At 39.8% G+C, this 19199-nt stretch overlaps 1 long non-coding RNA gene across 1 annotated transcript; it reads right to left on the bottom strand.

Moving 5' to 3' along the window:
* Positions 1–9741: 9741 nt before the first annotated feature.
* On the bottom strand, positions 9742–16350 carry LOC143414032 (uncharacterized). Its single transcript, XR_013094597.1, has 2 exons — positions 16173–16350; positions 9742–11079 (listed from the first exon to the last, which is right to left on the bottom strand). It is a non-coding gene; the product is annotated as an uncharacterized LOC143414032 (long non-coding RNA).
* Between the last annotated feature and the right edge of the window lie 2849 nt (positions 16351–19199).

Below are 19199 nucleotides of genomic sequence, written 5' to 3'. Positions count from 1 at the left end.
CGTTCTGGAAGATAAAGAAGTCGTTTTAGCGTCACTAGCAGACAAATACACCCACTGTATATACAGATGATAAAATTATCCTAATCTGTTTAGTCTTTTTCCAGTTTTATCTCTCTTTATTCACAAACCTTATCATAAGGCCAAAAAAAGTTTCTTATATATTCAAAGAATATTTGGGGCAACACGTGTTGTCTCAATTTCAAAGGACTCTTACTATTTCACTAATGCAACATTTTTTACACACTGTAAAATGTGATCATCTCTGTGATCTTGTATCAACATGCTTATAGTTTATACAGTAAAAATAAAATAATTAAAAAGTGACCATCTTATGAAGACACAGGGATGAGAGCATTAAGGAATTATCACTGTTCACTAGCTCCGAGTTATATTTGTTTTATGCTTGTAGACACACAAGCTTCGTTTCAATTTAATATAATATTAATACTAATAAAAAATAATTGATTATCCAGGTATGGGGCTGGCGCTTGATATATAATGCGTTAGTTTGTGTCATGTCCCTTTAAGAGTGTGTAGAGGGCTGTTTCAGAGTTTGTGTGTGCACATGGGTCTGTGTGTGTATATGTGTGTAAGGCAGGGACAGGCAGTGTGTTCTGTTTTCGTGCTACTAGCTGTGGGAAGGACACAGCTGACTGTCTGCGGGCGTGCACGCCTGCGCGCACGGCGCAGTGTGTATGCGCGGAGGCAGGCGCACGAATTTCTGTGTGCGTGAGAGTTAGAGAGAGAGAGAGAGAGAGAGAAGGGTGGGAGAGAGAGAGAAATATTTCTGTATGTGTGGTAAGCCTTTTTTTTCTACATGAGCATGTACCTCATGATGAGCAGACATTATATGAAAGAACAGAGGAACAACAGATAAAAAACACTAGCGAGGAGCATCATTTTTATGGATGACCAAAACATTTTTCCTCGGTGAACTAGTGAATGTAACATAGCAACAAAGAAACACTGAGTGATGCAACAGACATAAGAGTGTTGGGATTTTTCCAAGGGACATACAGTATACCCTGACAATAAGAATACATTTATTTGCAGCCTATTTAAACTCACTCAAATATGACTGGGCACTTAAGCTGTGGACTGCTATTTGTCTTAAGCTTAATGGTTTCATATTTGCATGCAGTGTAATGTTTGCAATAAAGCAGCTAAAGACTGCTTTCATGTGCAAACACGGGAAGGTCTTCAAAAAGTTTCCTTCTCCTAGAGTTGGGCAGATCATTCCAAATATCGACACTACTGATACCAACGCTGGTATTGGTATCAGATACTAGTATGATAGCATCGATACTACGTTCAGCGTGTAGCCCACTGAATTGTGTTAAATAATTGTCGCATCCAAATATGATTTATGACCTATTGCACCGTTAAACAACAGAACAACATTTACATTCCAGGTCTCCAAAAAAGAAACAGTTTCAAAATACAAGAAAAACTAAAAGGTGTTTTTTGTTGTTTTAACTAATTATTGTAGAACATGTAAATCACGGTGGTCATTAAAATGTGTCCCGAATTAAGTAAATTGATGACGATTCATTTCGTGAATCGCAGCACATTGCTTTCCCCTACATAAGCTACCTTAACAGGTTAAAAATATCGGTACCGGTATCAGTATTGGTATTGGCAGTACTCGGATCAATACCGAAGTTTGTACTGCTCAGCACTACTACTTTGAAATGAGATGTTGTTTTCAGATTCTTCTACTCTGGTAATGACTTTATAAAAGAAGGGTGTCAAAGTGTGGACAGAGAGCCGAAAGAGGAAGAAGAATATGCATTTTCAAATTTAGCCAGCTGAACTCTGAGAGAGAAGGGGAAAGTGAGAAAGTGATGGTGTAGGTATCTTTTAAGCTCTAGACCACAAACTCTATCACTGTCTCATCATAGCACCAATATTGATCCAAGAACCCAATGATCCCCGGGAACACTGGCTCTTCCTCTTTTGCAGAGAATAAACACAAGCAGCGTCACTGCGTATTGTGTGTCTGTCTCTCCGTTTCAAATGCAGATAAGGCTGTTGGGCTTTTGTCGTCGTGCTTTCCCTCTATATATGATAATTTTATTCAATATTGGATGAAATGAAATCAGGGTGATTTGGAACCAAGCTGATGTTACATCTTGCATCAACAATGGTGTGCAATGTTTTACAGAAAATGGTAAATATAAATTGTCCGATCACATCGCAGCTGAAATGTCATAAAAACAGTTACTGTTACGGATCAGCTGTATTTAACAACTTTTTTTCTGGTTTGACAAGTTTTCTTCTGTTTGGCAGAGATTATGGGTTCATTTATGTGTTTTTTGCATTTAGTCCACGCACCATACAACATATGTCAATCTTTATTTGGTGCATTATTGGGTTTGCTGTCATCTGAACTACCATTATCCTCCCTTTCTTTCCACTCCATCCTTTCTCCATCACTTTCTTGCTTCTCCCAACATGCTCTCTTTCTCTCTTTATCTTCCTCTCTGTCTTTCCTTCTCTTCCACATCATCCTGCTCTCCTCTGACCCACTTTAATGCCTTCTTGCCACTATCTCCCTCTGTTCTTCCCCATGCACCCACATCCTTCATCTCTATCTCTGTCTCTCTCGCATTCTCCTCCCCCCTTCCTGTTCTTCCTCCATTTCACTTCTTCCTGTTCATGCTTCTCCACCCTCCTTCCATTCCATCTCCTATTTCTGTTCCTTCTTCTGCTTCTTCTTCTTCCTTCCGCGTCTTCCTCGCCCCTCACCTTCTTCTGCCACTTCCTCTACTCCCCCCCTTCCGATGCATCTGCATCTCTACATTCTTGTGCAGTCTCACTGAGCATTTTCACTTTCTTTTCCCTCTCTGTCTTTGTGTTTTTTGCCTTTTTGTTCTTCATCGCTCCCACTCTTTCCTCGTCTTTGTCTTCCTCCCCTTTTTCCTCCCCCTCTGCCCTTCTCCCTCATCTTTCCACCTTGTCCCCCCCCCCCCTTCCCCACCACCACCAGCCCTCACCTCCCTCCTTTCTCCTTCCACCATGAGTCATGTTGTGCTCTCTCTTTCTGCTCCCCTCACTACGCCACAGAGCCATTCAGGACAGACATTCATCAGCGGCCTGAGATGATAGATGCTGCTCACCACAGCTCCAGCAGCCAGTTAGCCTGGGGTGATGCCTTATGCATACAGATATCACCTGGCTAGCTGTAGTCTACTGCTTCGCCCAGGATCGAATACACACAAATGCTCTCAAGTTTACGCACGCACATACTGCGTTGCCTGGTGTCTAGGACTGGCTCTGTGTGAAATGGAAAAGTTTGGAGCACGGAAGACTTCGCCGATAACTATATTCGCCCTTAACATAAGTGTAGACAAGTGTGCACGCAGTAGTGTTGGAATGGATTTTATCTGTGTGTATACGTGTGTGTGTTCTGGAGAGCGCTAGGTATGTAAACTCCAGGGGAGTTAGGTTAATTGGGTCTGAAAAAGAGGTGGGTGTGTCTTTCTCCTCTATGACAGGCTTATTTACATAGCAAAGCTGTAATTACCCTAACGAAGCCCCTATCCTATCAGGGAGATTGCACACACACACATACACACACGTGCAAGCCCCAAACAGGTTTGAGCTCAATCATGCCAAACCTGTATTTTTCATCACTCCAGATCCCTCTCAGAAGCATTCCATTCACATGTTCATTTCTAATTGAATGGCATCCTTTGCGGTGCCAATCAGTCGGTTTGTTGGAATTTCTCTATCAGAGCTCATTGGCTTCTAAGAGAGATATGGGACTCCTTCCAACACTTAGCAATCACTTCCTTCCTCCCCCCTCCCCACCGTTTTCTTTTGTCAGAACAGGCTTTTTCTTTGTGAGTTAATGCAGGAAAAAAAAAAGATTTTCTTGTGCGATATCAATTTAAGTCACGAATCCAACCCATTGTTGCAAATAACGAGAAGACGTAAGAACACCGTCGACATTTCAGGGACTCTATTAACTATTAAACTAGATGAAGGTAAGTTAAACCCTATGTTACCCATGTAGTGGTGCTTATTTAAGCAGTTTGTTGAACCTTTCAACAGATTTCTGTCATCAGTGTGTTATTTATGAATGAAATAGATGTACGTAGCACAAGACTGAGGTTTCAGATGATTTACAGAACAGAAAGTGTGTTTTTATCTCCTTTTTTTTTTACTTTAGTAAATAACTAGATAAGACTTGCAGGCCTCTGAAATTGGTCAAAGGATTCCAAAAAAAAAACCCACTTTCTACTCGATTTCCGCAACATGTCGACATAAATGACCCGTGACAAGCTAAAAAAGAGCGCCAGTAATCAAATAAGACCAAAAAAGAGAGAGAAAGTTGTGTTATTGAATTATGCTATCGCAGCTTTTCATCTACAATTGACTTCTCCCTTCACAGACATACAAAGATGTTGTCCTTTTTTAAAATGTGTCTCTCATTTAGATACTGTCACATAAATATAGGAAAAGGCAGTAAATAAATGAATGAATAAATAATGGAGAACGTGACAGACAGCCCTCCTCCTGCAGCTCCCCCCTCTCCTCTCGGAGACCCTTCACAGACAAACATGCACATGCTTCCTCTGCGCTAAAAACAAGTCACTGCTGAGGTTTTGCTTTTAATACGGTAATTTTTTGTACTGCTCACCTGCTGCAGGTTTGAAAACAAAGAAAGAAAGAGAACTTGAAATCCCAGAGGAGACAGGCAAGGCTAGTTGCTTCTTAGACCACTTGAATTATTGAATTAGAATATACAGATAAACAAATAAACATGACACAGGTTTAAATGTGGTATGCTTAGTTAACAAAAAAATGGTAAAGTTTGTGGTCTTGTTTTCTTCGGTGACGTATGAATTGAATTTTTATGTGACAAGCTCCAAAATTAACTGCCACTGCCGCAACATGAGCGGGCATGAATAAATGCAAATTCATTCACTGTGAAATTTGAGCGTTTTAAGTTGCGTAATAATGTTTTACCCCACCCAGAGTCGTATCACTTCACAATAAATAAAAGAGTTCAAGCTGAGGCTGAAAGGCCTCTCCTCTATACGCTCAGGGTAGACATATATAAGCTCTGTTCATTAGCTGTTTGGGGAAAGTAAACACTAAAAGACTTTAAATTGTGTAAAAATTGCATGGAAAAAAAAATCACTGGAATTTCAGTCCGAATAAGGGTTTCTAAGCCGTGCTCGCAAAGGACTAAGTGCAATTACATTTTGTAACATGCATCCAGCATGCTCGATGGGGCTGTGCGAGTATTTTATAGTGGAATTTTCCTTTAAAAATATCTGCACTAAAGCCAAAACCAGTACCTTTACCCAGCAGCCCCACTGCCTGCCTCAGTATCTGCCCTTCCCTCTCTCTGCACTTCCTATTCCAACAGGAATTTAATCTTTCAAACCATCGTTGTTTTTCCTCTCCCCTATTTTTACTGCTGCTGCTGCTGCTTGGAAGACCACAGACTGCCTCTGTATGCTGATGCCCCCCCACTCCCCACCCCCACCCGTCCTGCTCCGAGCCTGTCTCTCTCTCTCTCTCTCTCTCTCTCTCTCTCTCTCTCTCTCTCTCTCTCTCTCTCTCTCTCTCTGTATCTCTATTTGTCTTACTCTCTCATGCTCACATCTTTCCCCTGTCTCTCTTTCTCCTCTGCTCCTTGTCCTCATCTCTCATCCTTCTCCTCCTCACTTGTTCCCTACTTCTTGTCTCCTTCACCCCCCCCCCCCCCCCCCCCCCCCCGAAAAAAAGAAACACACACACACATACACTTTTCCCTTTCTCTTTTCCGCCTGTCTGTCTCTCTGCTGTTTCGTAGCTCTCCTGCTATACGTGCCACAGATTCAGATGGCAGTCAAATGGTAGATGGAGACAAACACGGAGACACATGCATGCAATTACATGCTCACACAGTCATACACACACACACACACATGCAAATGGATATCCAGACTGGCAACTGCACGCATGGATAGAGACTCTCGCAGACATCTGTGTAAAGACACACAGACGCACACGCACCTTCGCACACCAACGTGCAGACTTTTACAAGAACATACTGTAGTGTCATATAAATTCAAGTATTTCAGTCACCTCCCTCAGTCAGTTTAGTAGGAAGACTATTATTCGTGGAGTACAAAGCTATCAGAAAACAGAATGCAGGAAATATTAATGAGAATGGAGACTTTTGTGAGAGATTAAAAATGAAGAAAGAGAGGAAGAACTTTGAATATGCAGCAGTGAAATGAAATCGCTATGAAAAGTAGGTTTTTTTAGATGTTGGGGTGCATATGGTGAAAGTATACGATACTATTTTTGCATTGACTGTTTTAATGTTTAGGTGAGAAGAAGATAGAGAAACTGGGAGGGCTGTGAGGAGTGGCAGAGAGGGAGAAACAGAGAAGAAGGAGGTCAGTCTAAGCTTATGAAACATTTTCTAACCCAACCCGGCCTATTTCTGACAGAGCAGGACTGTGGACTTACAGTTAGATACACAAGTTCCCATGGTTGACAGCAACATGCCTTCAGGGAGTGACATGTGAAAATATGCACACAGAGAAAAAGTCACACTGGAACCGGTAACATGCAAGCTGATAACCTTACACTTTATTCAGATGCAGGGGGCTTTTGTCAAACTGTTCTCAGCGTTCTCAGAAAAACGGTGTTAGCTTTTATCTCTGAGACTGCACAACGCCTGCTATGCAACAGCAAAGGTTTAAGGGCAACATTTTGGGAAGTATGTTGCACTAGAAGACCAGTGCCATTTTATAGTCCCTTATTTCTTTGGTCTAGAGGTAGAGCTAATGTCTGGAAGTATTTAGCTTAGCTTAGTATGGGAAAGCAGAAGGAAATACCAAGTCTAGGCTCTGCCCAAAGTTCAACAATCGACCCATTACCCTCAAATTATTTTGCACTGTTTGTGAATCATTTATGCAACCAGGCTTGAATGTGAGAATTTGAGTTTTTTTTCACTGAATGCACCTTAAACTACACAAGACTCAGATAAGCAGCAAAAGTTAGGTCAACGTGCCTGTAAACATTTACTTTTACCACATTATTATGTACATGTTGCAAGCACTGGTTGGAGCCCCTTTGTCCTTAAAAACCGATTTAATTTTTCTTGGTATATATTCAAAAAGGTAACTTTCATCTCAGATTTTGATCCATATTGACATGATGGCATCACACATCCCAAAGGTGCTCTTTTGGGTTGAGATCTGGTGATTGTAAGTACAGTGAACTCATTGTCATGTTCAAGAAACCAGTTTGAGGCGATTTTGAGTTTTGTGCATTTTTCTGCTGTAAGGAATCATCAGAAGACGGGCACAATGTGGTCATAAAGAGATGGACATGGTAGAGTAGGGTGCAGTGTTTAAATAATATTCCTTTGTAATAAGGGGCTAAGTGTGCCAAGAAAATATCCCCCACACCAGTACACCACCACTGGTAGCCTGAACCTTCAACAGAAGGCAGGTTGGATCCATGATTTCATGTTGTGTATGCTAAATTTTGACCCTGCCATCAGCACGTTGAATCACAACAGGCAACATTTTTCCATTTAGCTTCCAATGTTGGTGAGTCTGTGCAAACGCCACCCTGTTTTCAGTTCTTAGCTTACAGTAGTAGTACCGAGTGTAGTCGTCCGCTGGTGTAGCCCATCTGCTTCAGGGTTTGATGGGCATTCAGAGATTCTCTTTTGAATATTTGGCCATAATAAGTGGGTTTCCAAGTAACTTTCGCCTTCCTATCAGCTCAAAGCACTTTGGCCACTTGCTTCATACTTATGGCATCAAAAAGATATTTTCAACTGGAGAACTGACGCTCACTGGATTTTTTTTTTTTTTGGGGGGGGGGGTCTGTAAACCATTGAGATGGCTGTGTGGGAAAAAATTCAGCAGATCAGCAGTTTCTGAAATCCTCAGACCAGCCCATCTGGCACCAATAACCATACCACATTCAAAGTCACTTAAATCACCTTTCTTCCCCATTCTGATGCTTGGCTTGACAAACAATTAAAACTACATTGAAATAAGCAAATCCACTCAAAACAGTTTTGAGTGGGTTTACAGATTTCTATAACTGGTCAAGTACGACAAGTATCACAAATGCCAGCACAACCTTTGGTCCAACAATAAAACCATTTTCTGAAGTTCAAGCACAGCTTGCAGCATGATCAGTGTTTTGTAATTACCACAATGGAGTCCACTGTTACTGCTCCTCTAAAAGAAAAAAAATGCTAGGTTCAGTTATGCTTACAGCTATTAAAATCAGTTCTTATAACCTTTTGGAAAGGAAAGTATTTGGTCATTTTTGAGTGTTTCATAATATCCAGTGTAGTAAAACTGAAAGGATAGAGCTGGTTAAAGATTCTGTGGTATCTATAAAGAAATTCAAAGATACGTCGAACCTATTTGTTGACAGCGGATAGTCAAAGCTGGCTTACTAAACTGACACAGCGGCCCAAAAGGTCAGGGGACCTAAAAAGAAAAAAAAAACCGTCTAGGTTTTATCCATCTGCTCTGTACTTAAGCACAGAAATCCCCCAACACTGATTGAAGGAAAGCCACCACGTAACAGGAAGATCAGAGCAGTTTAAACAACAACAAATATTTACATATGTCAAATGCATATTGTTTTGTATGTTTCTTTCCCGATTTATTTTAAGTGGTGTGAAAAACTGTTCCTTCCTGTGCTGTCAGCAGTTATTCTAGAGTCAAATGTTCCAAAAATACAGCGCCTATTGTCCTCAGAGAGTTTGGTGTGTTTTTTCTGATAATCAGATATTGTGGTGACGAACCAGCTGGTATTGTGGATGATGTCAGCGGAACATTTTAATTACCTTTACATAACTTGTGAAGATTTCAGCTGTAAATGTATCTTTTCTCTGATAGTACATGAGCATATTGTAAATTTGGTAAAGCACTTGGAGCTATATGTTAAGTTCCCTTAACATAGAACATTTAACTTTTTCACCTACGGTTGAGGACATCGCTTCATTCCGTATTCCACAAAAGCATAAGTCATGCATTTGGTATGGATTTGGCTATTTTCGTTTTGCTTTTGCCGTTGTGTGAAGAATTCACAACATGAAGTGCTCACAGTCTTCTATTTACATTTGACCTGAAAGCTTGCGACAGAAACATATGTTGCCCTCGATGTCAAATTGGATCCAGATTGTGTGTCCTCTCAAAAACGTTTGAACAGTTACAAGACCTTTTTTCTTCTTCTTTTTTTTTTATCAGAGACAAACATGAGTGTGCGGTGGTATAATTGGCTGCACAGACAGTCTACAGATGTTATTTTCCTTCAGCTAGTAGAGTAACTAAAGACTGTTTCTCTGTCACCTTCTAAGATTGAGGATGGGTGTTCTCCATTCATTTCAAAATTGACCATTGTGATGTCGCTAGACTTTAAAAGCTGTTAACATATTAACAACTGTAACTGTAAAAGTATGATGTTGTTTTCATGATGACGATGATGATGCTCAGCACTTTTTATGAATTGCTTGTGTTTTCACAGCCAAGCTGGAACCTCCACAGCTAAAAATGAAGACAAAGACGAAAAGTCAAAAGCAGGTCATCAAATCGACACTAAAAGAACTCCACAGATCCCGATGTTAAAACTTTACATTCACAACTCGTGTTACCTGCATTCTGGGCAGATTGCTAAAAATCAAACAAACATACCCTTTTCTTTTTGCGCACTCATGCTAGTTTGCTTGAGGAAGTAAATGCATTTGAGGAATGGGAATATGGACATGACTTTTATTTTTGAAGTGAAGTGAAGTGCAAACTGCATTCAGGACAGAAACAGCTACATAACAATGTTATACTACTTGCTGAGTTACGTTTGCATTACTAGCTTTTGACCAGCTATGTGTTAACAATACTTTGGCTAGCTTTGCGTTAGCTTAGTGTTAGCATGCTAACACAAATATTAGAGTAGATTAGATTAGACAAAACTATAGCAAAATATAGCGAAAAACCCAGAGTGTTGTTGAAGCTGAGTGTATGCCGATCCCAACCCACACAACATCAGCAGTAACAAAGTCAGTGGTAAGCCTCATTGTACTCTCGATTTATACCTTTACCTTGTTTTTAGTAGAATCACTGTGACAATCGCTTTGATGTCTCTCTGAGCTGGTTTTCAACTTTGGTTTGTGTCGTTGTATTTGTGTAAACACTAAAATAATTTTGTGATTTGTGGATTTCTGCTTGCATGTGGAACTGTAGCCCAGTTTTTATGGCGTTAACTTGTAATTATGTGACAGTGCAATTCAGTTCATTTTGTGAAGTAACACAACTGTAACTCAGCAAGTAGTATAACAAATTACTTTCTCCAGCGAGAAATTAACATACTACATTACTTGTAGGAACAACAACAAGTAATATATAATGCATTACTTTTATGAACAATGACCCCAAATCAAAATACGGATATAGATACTGATAATTTAGAGTAAGATAAACACTGATACAGTGAATAGTTCATTATAATTCACAGGAGAAAATTGTGTCGGATAAATGGCTGATCAAAACAAGTTATGGCATATGAACGGTCTCGATTTTCTGATATAGTCGTTTTTTAACACTTTTGAATGTAGTAAGATTGGTGTTCACATGTTTTATACTGTAACAGTTTGGACATCTCTCACTGACTGAACAACCTGTCGGTGCTGTAGTCCTTGCAGTTTGACCACGCAGAAGGCCCTGGATCACAACAGGTCTCTGGATCAATCGACTGTCTTTACAATTTGTTGTTTCATTGATGTCCAGCTTTTCTTTTTTTGCCATAAGATAGGATATCCCGTTTACTAACTTTATTAAGCATCCTTGTGACACTTCAAGTACAGTACAGTGTCCTCATCTGCTGGCTTACAGTCAGAGTATCCATTGATCCTGAGATGCTCTCTGATTCAGGCCTTTTTTAAAAAAATGCTATCCCACAAGTCAATAGGTGCTGTCATTGTTGTATCTTGTGTATACAGTCTATGGTCAATGACTACAAATATTTGTTCATTTTATAAACAAATTGAGTCATAAGCTAGGCGGGTCTACTGCTGCTATTTTGTCTTCTTTCATCTTCTTTCTGCAATACAAACAGAGGAGAATTTTAAATTAAAAGTCATGTTTATTCCACCGGATTGGTGCTCTAAAGACTGATGACCATGAACCACAGCTGCTGTTACACTAGAGATGAAGCAAAGCCAAGTCATAAAATTACGTATAGATTTTTGTTGACTGACACAGGACATATTTGCAGAATTTATTTAAAGTGGACACAGAGTTAAAACATGAACAAATCTGAACATCTAAATATTTTACCAGCTTTCCACCAACAACATTCTTTCACTCTATTTGTTCTAAGTGGTGAACACAGATATATTACCGCTAGGCTTGAGCAGTGATGGTTTCTGGGTGGTTCCTGCACATCCTAACCAATTTTCTCTCCTCGGACGGTGACAGTTTGGGTCTTCTTTCAGACCCTGGCAAAGTGATGATACATTTGAATAACTTGTACTTATGTACAGTTGTTTGAACTGATGATACTGGAATCTACTGTATTTTAGAACGTGTAAATCTACAATTCTCCTGCTTAGACCTTCAGTTACTTGGGCTTTCCTATTGTTATGCATATTATTCTATCCAATGAGTGCTGTCAAACTGATTGTTTTTATGAAAACAGAAACTATCAGTTGTAGTTAATGGTGATCACTAACGAGAAGTTAACAGGTCTTGATCTTGCTAAAAGACATCGTAGAACCTTCAGCAGCACATATTAAAAGATTTAAGGGAAATGTCTAATCACAGCTATTATGTGTTTAATATATAGTCAGTGTTTGCAGTTACATTTACATTTATGATTTTTTTTTGGGGGGGGGGGGGGGTTGTATGGGTGTGGTTCACATCTTAGTGGTGGAAGATTGAGGTTTTCGGCAAAAGAGCTCTAATAAGCAAAATATACACTTTGTGTTCAGCACTGGAGACAAAATGAGAGCAATTACCTTGTGAACACAGTTGAGCATTTACCAGCTAGAGTACGTTTTATTCCTGAATTGGACTACACTGCCATAAAATGAGTTAGCACTGAACAATGAACATTAGTTGCATCACAACAAAGAATATTCTCTCATCATATGTCTGATGTGCTCACCTTTAACTCAGAACTCAGTGTCAGTAAATAGGATAGCGACTACAAGAAATATGTGTTGCCCAATCTTTATGTCTACTGAAGTCCTGAACACTACAACAGCAGTTATAAAGTAGTGTGTCTGAAACTTCATCTGACTGTTTTGGGGCTTTAAACAAACAAACAAAAAAGAAAACACCACAAACCGTGAGGGTGGATGAATGTATGGGTGGGTTCTTAATTGTGCATTTTGAGCTTTTTTGAATAAGAGATCTTTAAAAAATCAATACTAAAATATATACAATAATACTCAGAAAAAGGTGTAAAAATATTAAAAGCAAACAAGTGAAAGGGTGTTTTTTCTTTTTATTGCCCAAACCTGTGCTTGCAGTCAAAATCGAAGTAAGCTTGATCATGACTTTAAAAAATAATTTTTCTTACATTTTTGGGGGGATCGACATTCTTACTCCAAGAGGCGTGCAATACATTAAAAAATAAATCTTGTCATTCAAGGTGTATTCATGTTCCCATTGGTTGCATCTACAGCACCAAAGCTGCTAAGGGTCAACAGTCAGCATTAGCGCTCTCACAAATGAACACAAATAAGCATTGGGGGAAGCTGTAGTTGTTCCACACATGCAGAGCGGGTTTATGAGATTCATAGCTCTTGTTCTGTGCTATTGTCCTCGATGAAGAGGTTTGTCTGGAGGTTTGGATGCATATGTTGTTGACTGTCTTGCCCCTTGGCCAAAACTACAGGCCCTCCTCTCCCCCCTGCAACGGGCCCCTCAACCTCTCGCCTTTTCTCTTTTTCAAATATTCTCAGCCATTCGCTCTATCCTCCCTGTCCATCTTCAGCTTTCTTTCCCTCTCTACACCCTTTCCTTCTTTTTTGCTGCTTGCTCACACAGACACACACACACATGCGCGCAGACACACACGCACACACATAAACACACACCCATTCCATCCTTTTGCCTTTGCTCGCTGCCCATATCTTTCTCCTTTCTCTCTGCACGACTCGCCCCCCCCCCCCCCATTCTCTCCCCTCCCCCTTAGCCTTCCACCCCCCCACCATCCCCCATCCTTCTGAAACAGAGTGTGTGTTCTGCCACTCTCACACACACCCACAGACGCACACACACAAAAACTGGTGCTTTACCTCCCCTAGGAGTTGTTCTTAACTCGCTGACTGAGGCACGCTCTGTGTGCATTTTTGTGTGTCTGCGTGTGTGCACGGGTGTTAATGCGGACCGTGCATGGGGGGTGGGGGTTAGCATGTTTTTGTACGTCTGTGCTGCTGACTCCACACATGATCCCCATTAAAGGCTGGCGGGAATAGACACAAATACACACATATACACTCCACACACGCACTTTCATCTGCACTGCACACACAATTCCATTCAAACACACATACACACATGCTCGCGTGCACATACAGGTACATGTGCATCCGAACGCACACACGCACTGTGGGGTTCTATGGGGCCCGATCCCATTTCACCCCTGAGGCTTTTCCACCAACAAGGGGCCAATGTTGGAATCGGTTCCTGAATTTTTTGTGAGCATTTTCATTGCAATAAAAGCAGGTTCTCAAACATGAAAACTGTCCTTGTTCCGGGGGTGATGTCATCACTATGTAAAACCTAACATCATTCCTAGGCAACCACAAGTGTCCTAGGAAACCAGATGTGTTGTGCGCATAAAGGAGAGTTTTGAGGCTTGGGTTTAGTAAATATGATAGAATGAATAGTAAAAGTGCCATTCACCAGCTTGCTAACGAGGCTGATGCTTCAGTGGCAACATAACAAAGTTTACAAAAAAGCCACAAAATGACGAAGAACAAACCCAGACTCTCCAGAACAATAGAAATACAATAGAATACATCACAAGGGGCCACATAGAAATCAACAGGTGACCGCAGATATAACAGTGGAGTGAGTATTTATTCACTAGTTTCTGTGGTGAGACAGACAAGCAGATAAAATGACAGTGGAACTGAACCACTGCATTTGAAACAATCTTTCTATTGACTACCTGAGCTCATTCTTACGTACTGTTGCCAAAAATTTCAACACAACTGTGCACTGTGTTTTCTTGGTTGATGTGTTACAATAGCTCCTAAAGAAATTTGGAGTCGGGTTAGGGTCAGGTTATTTGCACTTTATCAAGTTCAGAGTGGGAAAATTCCTTTTGCTGCTGCAGTTATGATTAGATTAGCCTGTGTTTTAAAACGATTGCAACACTAAGCTTGCTCCTGGGAGATTTATCTATCTCAAATAACAACAATGATTGGAGACCCACCAAGAGTCAACAGATGAAACTAACGTTGCATCCCGAAGAGAACACGTATGCTACATAACATGTTCAACTTGACATAATTGATATTGAAAGCATTTTCCTCTGGTACAAGTTGGCTCTACAAGATTTATTACTCACATATAATAAAACACACACAAGTTGACACACTAGGCATTGGTATTTATGTGAACACAATATGGTTCTACTTACAAATGAAATTGCTTCAACAAGAATCCCACCATGAACTGGAATAAATCCTGTCTTTATATATCAAAGAAAGTATTCTGATTTGACTCCACGCCACCTTTTACTGCCACTACGCTGTCTTCATCTTGTTGTTAAAAGATAAGAAAACCTTCTAATCTAATTATTATCAGAAAACGTGGCAAATGATAATTAATAATGGTGATATTATGTCAGTGACTGGTGACTGAATGTGCAGCAGTTGACACAGACAAACTTTGGTTATTTGTAAAATCAGGTCTAGGAAATGTCCAAAGTCACTCTTTTTCACATGTATCTCGCAACAGGAGATAATCAGGTTCAGACTTGTACTCACAACAGGAAATGTATTACGGGTGGTTTAAAGAGAGCTGAAGGAGGCAGTCCACATGATGCCCACTCACTACTTTTGAATGCAGCAAGGTATTTATTCCATGTGCTATTTGCACATGGGCTGCAATGCAATATCACATGGACTAAAGACTACCTAATGTCCAATCTAACTGCACTGGACATTTGCATTCTTACATGGGTCTCTGAGAAATGCCCGAAAGACAAATTCAGAGCTTCAGACATTTGTTGGATAAAGACAGTTTTTGTAGATTTCCCTCTCTACACCAACACAGTGATGATTTTAGCTTTAAATCAAAAGGATTTACAAAACATTTTTATTAGCTGTTTAGGAATTGCAGCAATTTTTATACACAGCTCCCTTTTTCAGAGGCTGAAAATTTATTGGACAATTGACTGGCAAGCAATTTAATGGCTAAGTGAGGCCTGCTCTCTTGTTGCTTCATGACAAAAAAAGTAGACAATACCTGAAGTTGATTTAAAGTGTTGCATTTGTATTTTAGAGTTTTTTTCTGTAGTTTTAAATATGAAGCCCAAACAGATGTCAGAGCAAGTGAGGAAAGGCCATCATTGGGCTGAAAAAGAAAAAGAGTAAATAAACCTCTCGGAGAGAGAAAAAACTTAAAAGGCCAAATCAACAATGTTGGACATTCTTAAAATGAAAGACACAAGGCTTGAAAGACCACATAAGGTGACTGAAGTGTGTAATGACAGAATTATGTCTATGGGAAAAACAACTTCATAACATCAAGCCAAGTCAAGAATACTCTTGACGAGATAGGCGTATCTTGTCAAAGTCAACAATCAGGAGACGCCTTCATGAATGAAAATACAAAACTAAATGCAAAGACACCTACAAACATGCACCTGAAGGTGAACTGGAGAGCAGCTGAAAAAGGGGGATGGTAACCTAGGAGTAAACAGGATCAGGGTAGTGGTTAAGAAAATTTAATTTCTTTCCAATCTCTAAAATTCCTGTACTCTAAAACCAACAATAAAAGACTATGAAAACAAACCAGGGCATTAACAGTAAAATCTGCAGAAGTCAAACTAGCAGTCCAACAGTACATGGCATCCATGGCTACAAGAGTTTTAAAACAAATGCTTTAAAAAATTATTGCAGCCATATTGTAGGTGTAGACTCTTTCGTGTATCTTTTGTCAGCTGTAACTCACTGTAAGTCTCCTGTTGCTGGATGTGGTTTCTCCTTCATGTCTGATGTTGGTTCCAAGAAACAACTCCATGATCTGCCCTCCATGCCCTCCCAGGTTTCCTTAATGTCTGTTTGTGAACTCCATTTTGTTGCTTTCCCCTTGCTTTTCTATGCCTATCCTGCTATGCTGAACCCTCGTGCTGGCCTCTTGTCTCTATTTTTTAAAGTAGTTTCAGGGCAGTGTTGCCTCATTGCCTTAATTGGAATTGTGAGTAGGAAGTATCACTTACAACAAGCTAAAATTACTTCCACCATTTGACATGAGCACATCAAGGGAGGAAACACAGCGTTTGGTGATGTCCATCACTTCTACTACTTTTCTTAAACCCCTTGAATTAAAGCAGGAATTTTGCACTTCAGTCACATCTTGAATATTTGATATAAAATCCACTGTTAGGGTATACAGAGGCAAAACTAAAAAACTGAGTCTTTGTCCAATAAATTACGGAACTAACTGTAAGAGACTGGTTTAAGTTTTCATAACTGAGAAGTGCTACCGGTGCCAGAAGAATCACTGTCTTAATAACAGCATGCACTTGTGTCGGCTTTAACCCCCCTTAAACCCCCTATAGGCAATAGCAGTTGCCTCTGAATGTACTTAAAATCTGTAATTATGTATCCACTGTTGAACTATTCAATATTGGGTTTGTTTTCTAGGATATATGGAATTATTTAAGGAAATCTTACAGTTTATATTATTATATTATATTATAAATCTATATTAATACTGTAGATTTTTTTAAAAAAAAAAGGTGACTCCAAAGTATATAGGATGTGTCAATAATGTGATATCACAGGTATGGTGAAAGTTTGCACCATGTTTCAGCAGAATGCTGCTAATATTTTATTACTTCATTACATTTTGCATATGCTCCATAATATTTTAGCAGGGGAAGTTGTATATATTTTATATTTATTCAAGTTTGCATCCAAAATTCCTCTGAATGACTTAGCAGTCATCAGGAAATACAAGCAGATCTACCCTTTGTTAGGAATACAGGTCTAGATTTTGGTATTTCACATTTGTGCCATGCTGTATCATATCCTTACATGAGTGTTACAAGTTTTATTTCTGCTTGAATCTAAGTAAGATCGTTTTTTACATTTTTTTATTTCTTGACTTCGTGTCAAATTACCATACACTGCACCACAATGCACTGTAGACCTTTCTGTTTGGACTCAGAAATCTTTTGGACAAAATATCCAGCTGTGGTATTCTCATGTGGTCGTCAAAAAGTCATTCTTACAGAAAGGAAACAGGAAGAAAAGGCTGAGGTATGCCAAATTACACAAGAAGTGGACCGAAAATCAGTGGCAACAGGTCTTAGTGAGGAATCAAAATGTGAAATTTCTGGTTCAAATGATTGTCAATACATACCAAGAAGGTCAGGATAGAGGTACAACAGTGAGTGTCTACAGCCCTCTGCAAAAATACAGTGGAGGCTCTGTCATGTTTGATGCTGCATTTCAGCCAGTGGTGTTGGAATTCGTAACTGATAGAATTACGAATGCTGAAAAGTATATTTTGACTCTGCAATACCATCTGGAAAGCATCTGATTGGCAATGGCTTTATTTTTCAGGACAACGGTGATTCCAAAACACACTGCCCATGCCGTGAAAACACACCTGGATAGAAATACACACAATGGAACACCATCAGTCATGGATTGGCCTCCCTAGACACCTTCGGTAACATTACTGAAGCTTAATAAGAGGAAGCCACGATCCAAAGAAGAGATTTAGATGTTGGCTTTGGTATCACAGTAACTGCGACCATTGGTGGCGCAGTTTAAAACTCCTGCTCAGGACTGAAATTCTTCTCCACACATATACCGCATTTACAGCAGCTGATACAGCATGCTACACACTTACTGTTTCCAATTTTATTGCTTTGATATCAGCCTCATTATTTACTCTTTCTTGTAATACCTTATCAGTGCTGCAATAAGATAGTGAGCACTTGACATTTCGTACTGCTACTGCTTTGCATTAAAAACATTCATTTAGTGAAATATAGAAACAGGAAATCCAATGTACTTCTACAGTGATTGTAAACACCATCTTTTCATTCTTTACAGCTTATGTTGTAATTCTGTTTGCTATAGGATACTGAACTTTGTGCTGCCAGTACACACTGGTATCAGACAACTACAAATCCATTCATCCATCCATTTTTTACTTTTCTGGTCTGTGTGTAACTAGGCGGATAAATAAAAGCTTAAATCAAACACAAAACTATCCAGACTTACAGCTGTCAGTACTATACAGTATTATACACTCGCTGGAGACTTTATTGGATATACCTTGCTAGTATATCCTGGTACTGTTGGAACTCTGTGGCAGTGATTCAGCAAGGACAAGGTGTTGGAAACATTCCTCAGAGGTTTTGGTCCATGGATTTGTCAACTGCACATCTAGCTGCAAATCTCCCGTTCTACCACATCCCAAATGTACTCTACTAGATTGATATCTGGTGACTGTGGAGGCCATTTGAGTATAATGATCCCACTGTCATGTTCAAGAAACCAGTTGGACATTATTTGAGCTTTGTGGCATGGTGCATTATCCTGGAAACAGCCATCAGAAGATGGGTGCACCGCGGTTATAAAGGGTCAGTAACAATACTTAGGTAGGGTGTGGCATTAAAGCAATGTTTAGTTGGTACTAAGTGTGCCAGGATGATGAAACTCACACCATTACCCCACCAGCAGCAGCCCGAACCATCGATAGAAAACAAGATGGATCCATGCTTGCATGTTCTTTATGATAAAGCAGAAATCGACTCTTCAGACCAGGAAATGTGTTTCCAATTTTGTTGACCCTGCGCAAACTGCAAACTAGCCTGAATTTCCTGTTCATACGTGGCATTTGGCGTGGTCTTCTGCTGCTTTGGGGATTGCGATGTTGTATGTTTGAGGATTCTCTTCTGCATACCTCGGTTATAGCAAGTTATTTGAGTTACTGTTGTCTACCTATCAGTTTGAGGCT

This window comes from Maylandia zebra, linkage group LG19, assembly GCF_041146795.1.
Source record: "Maylandia zebra isolate NMK-2024a linkage group LG19, Mzebra_GT3a, whole genome shotgun sequence".
In the NCBI taxonomy this organism is placed as follows: Eukaryota; Metazoa; Chordata; class Actinopteri; order Cichliformes; family Cichlidae; genus Maylandia; species Maylandia zebra.
The sequence above is the reverse complement of the archived record's forward strand: the minus strand, read 5'-3'. Positions and strand labels throughout refer to the sequence as shown.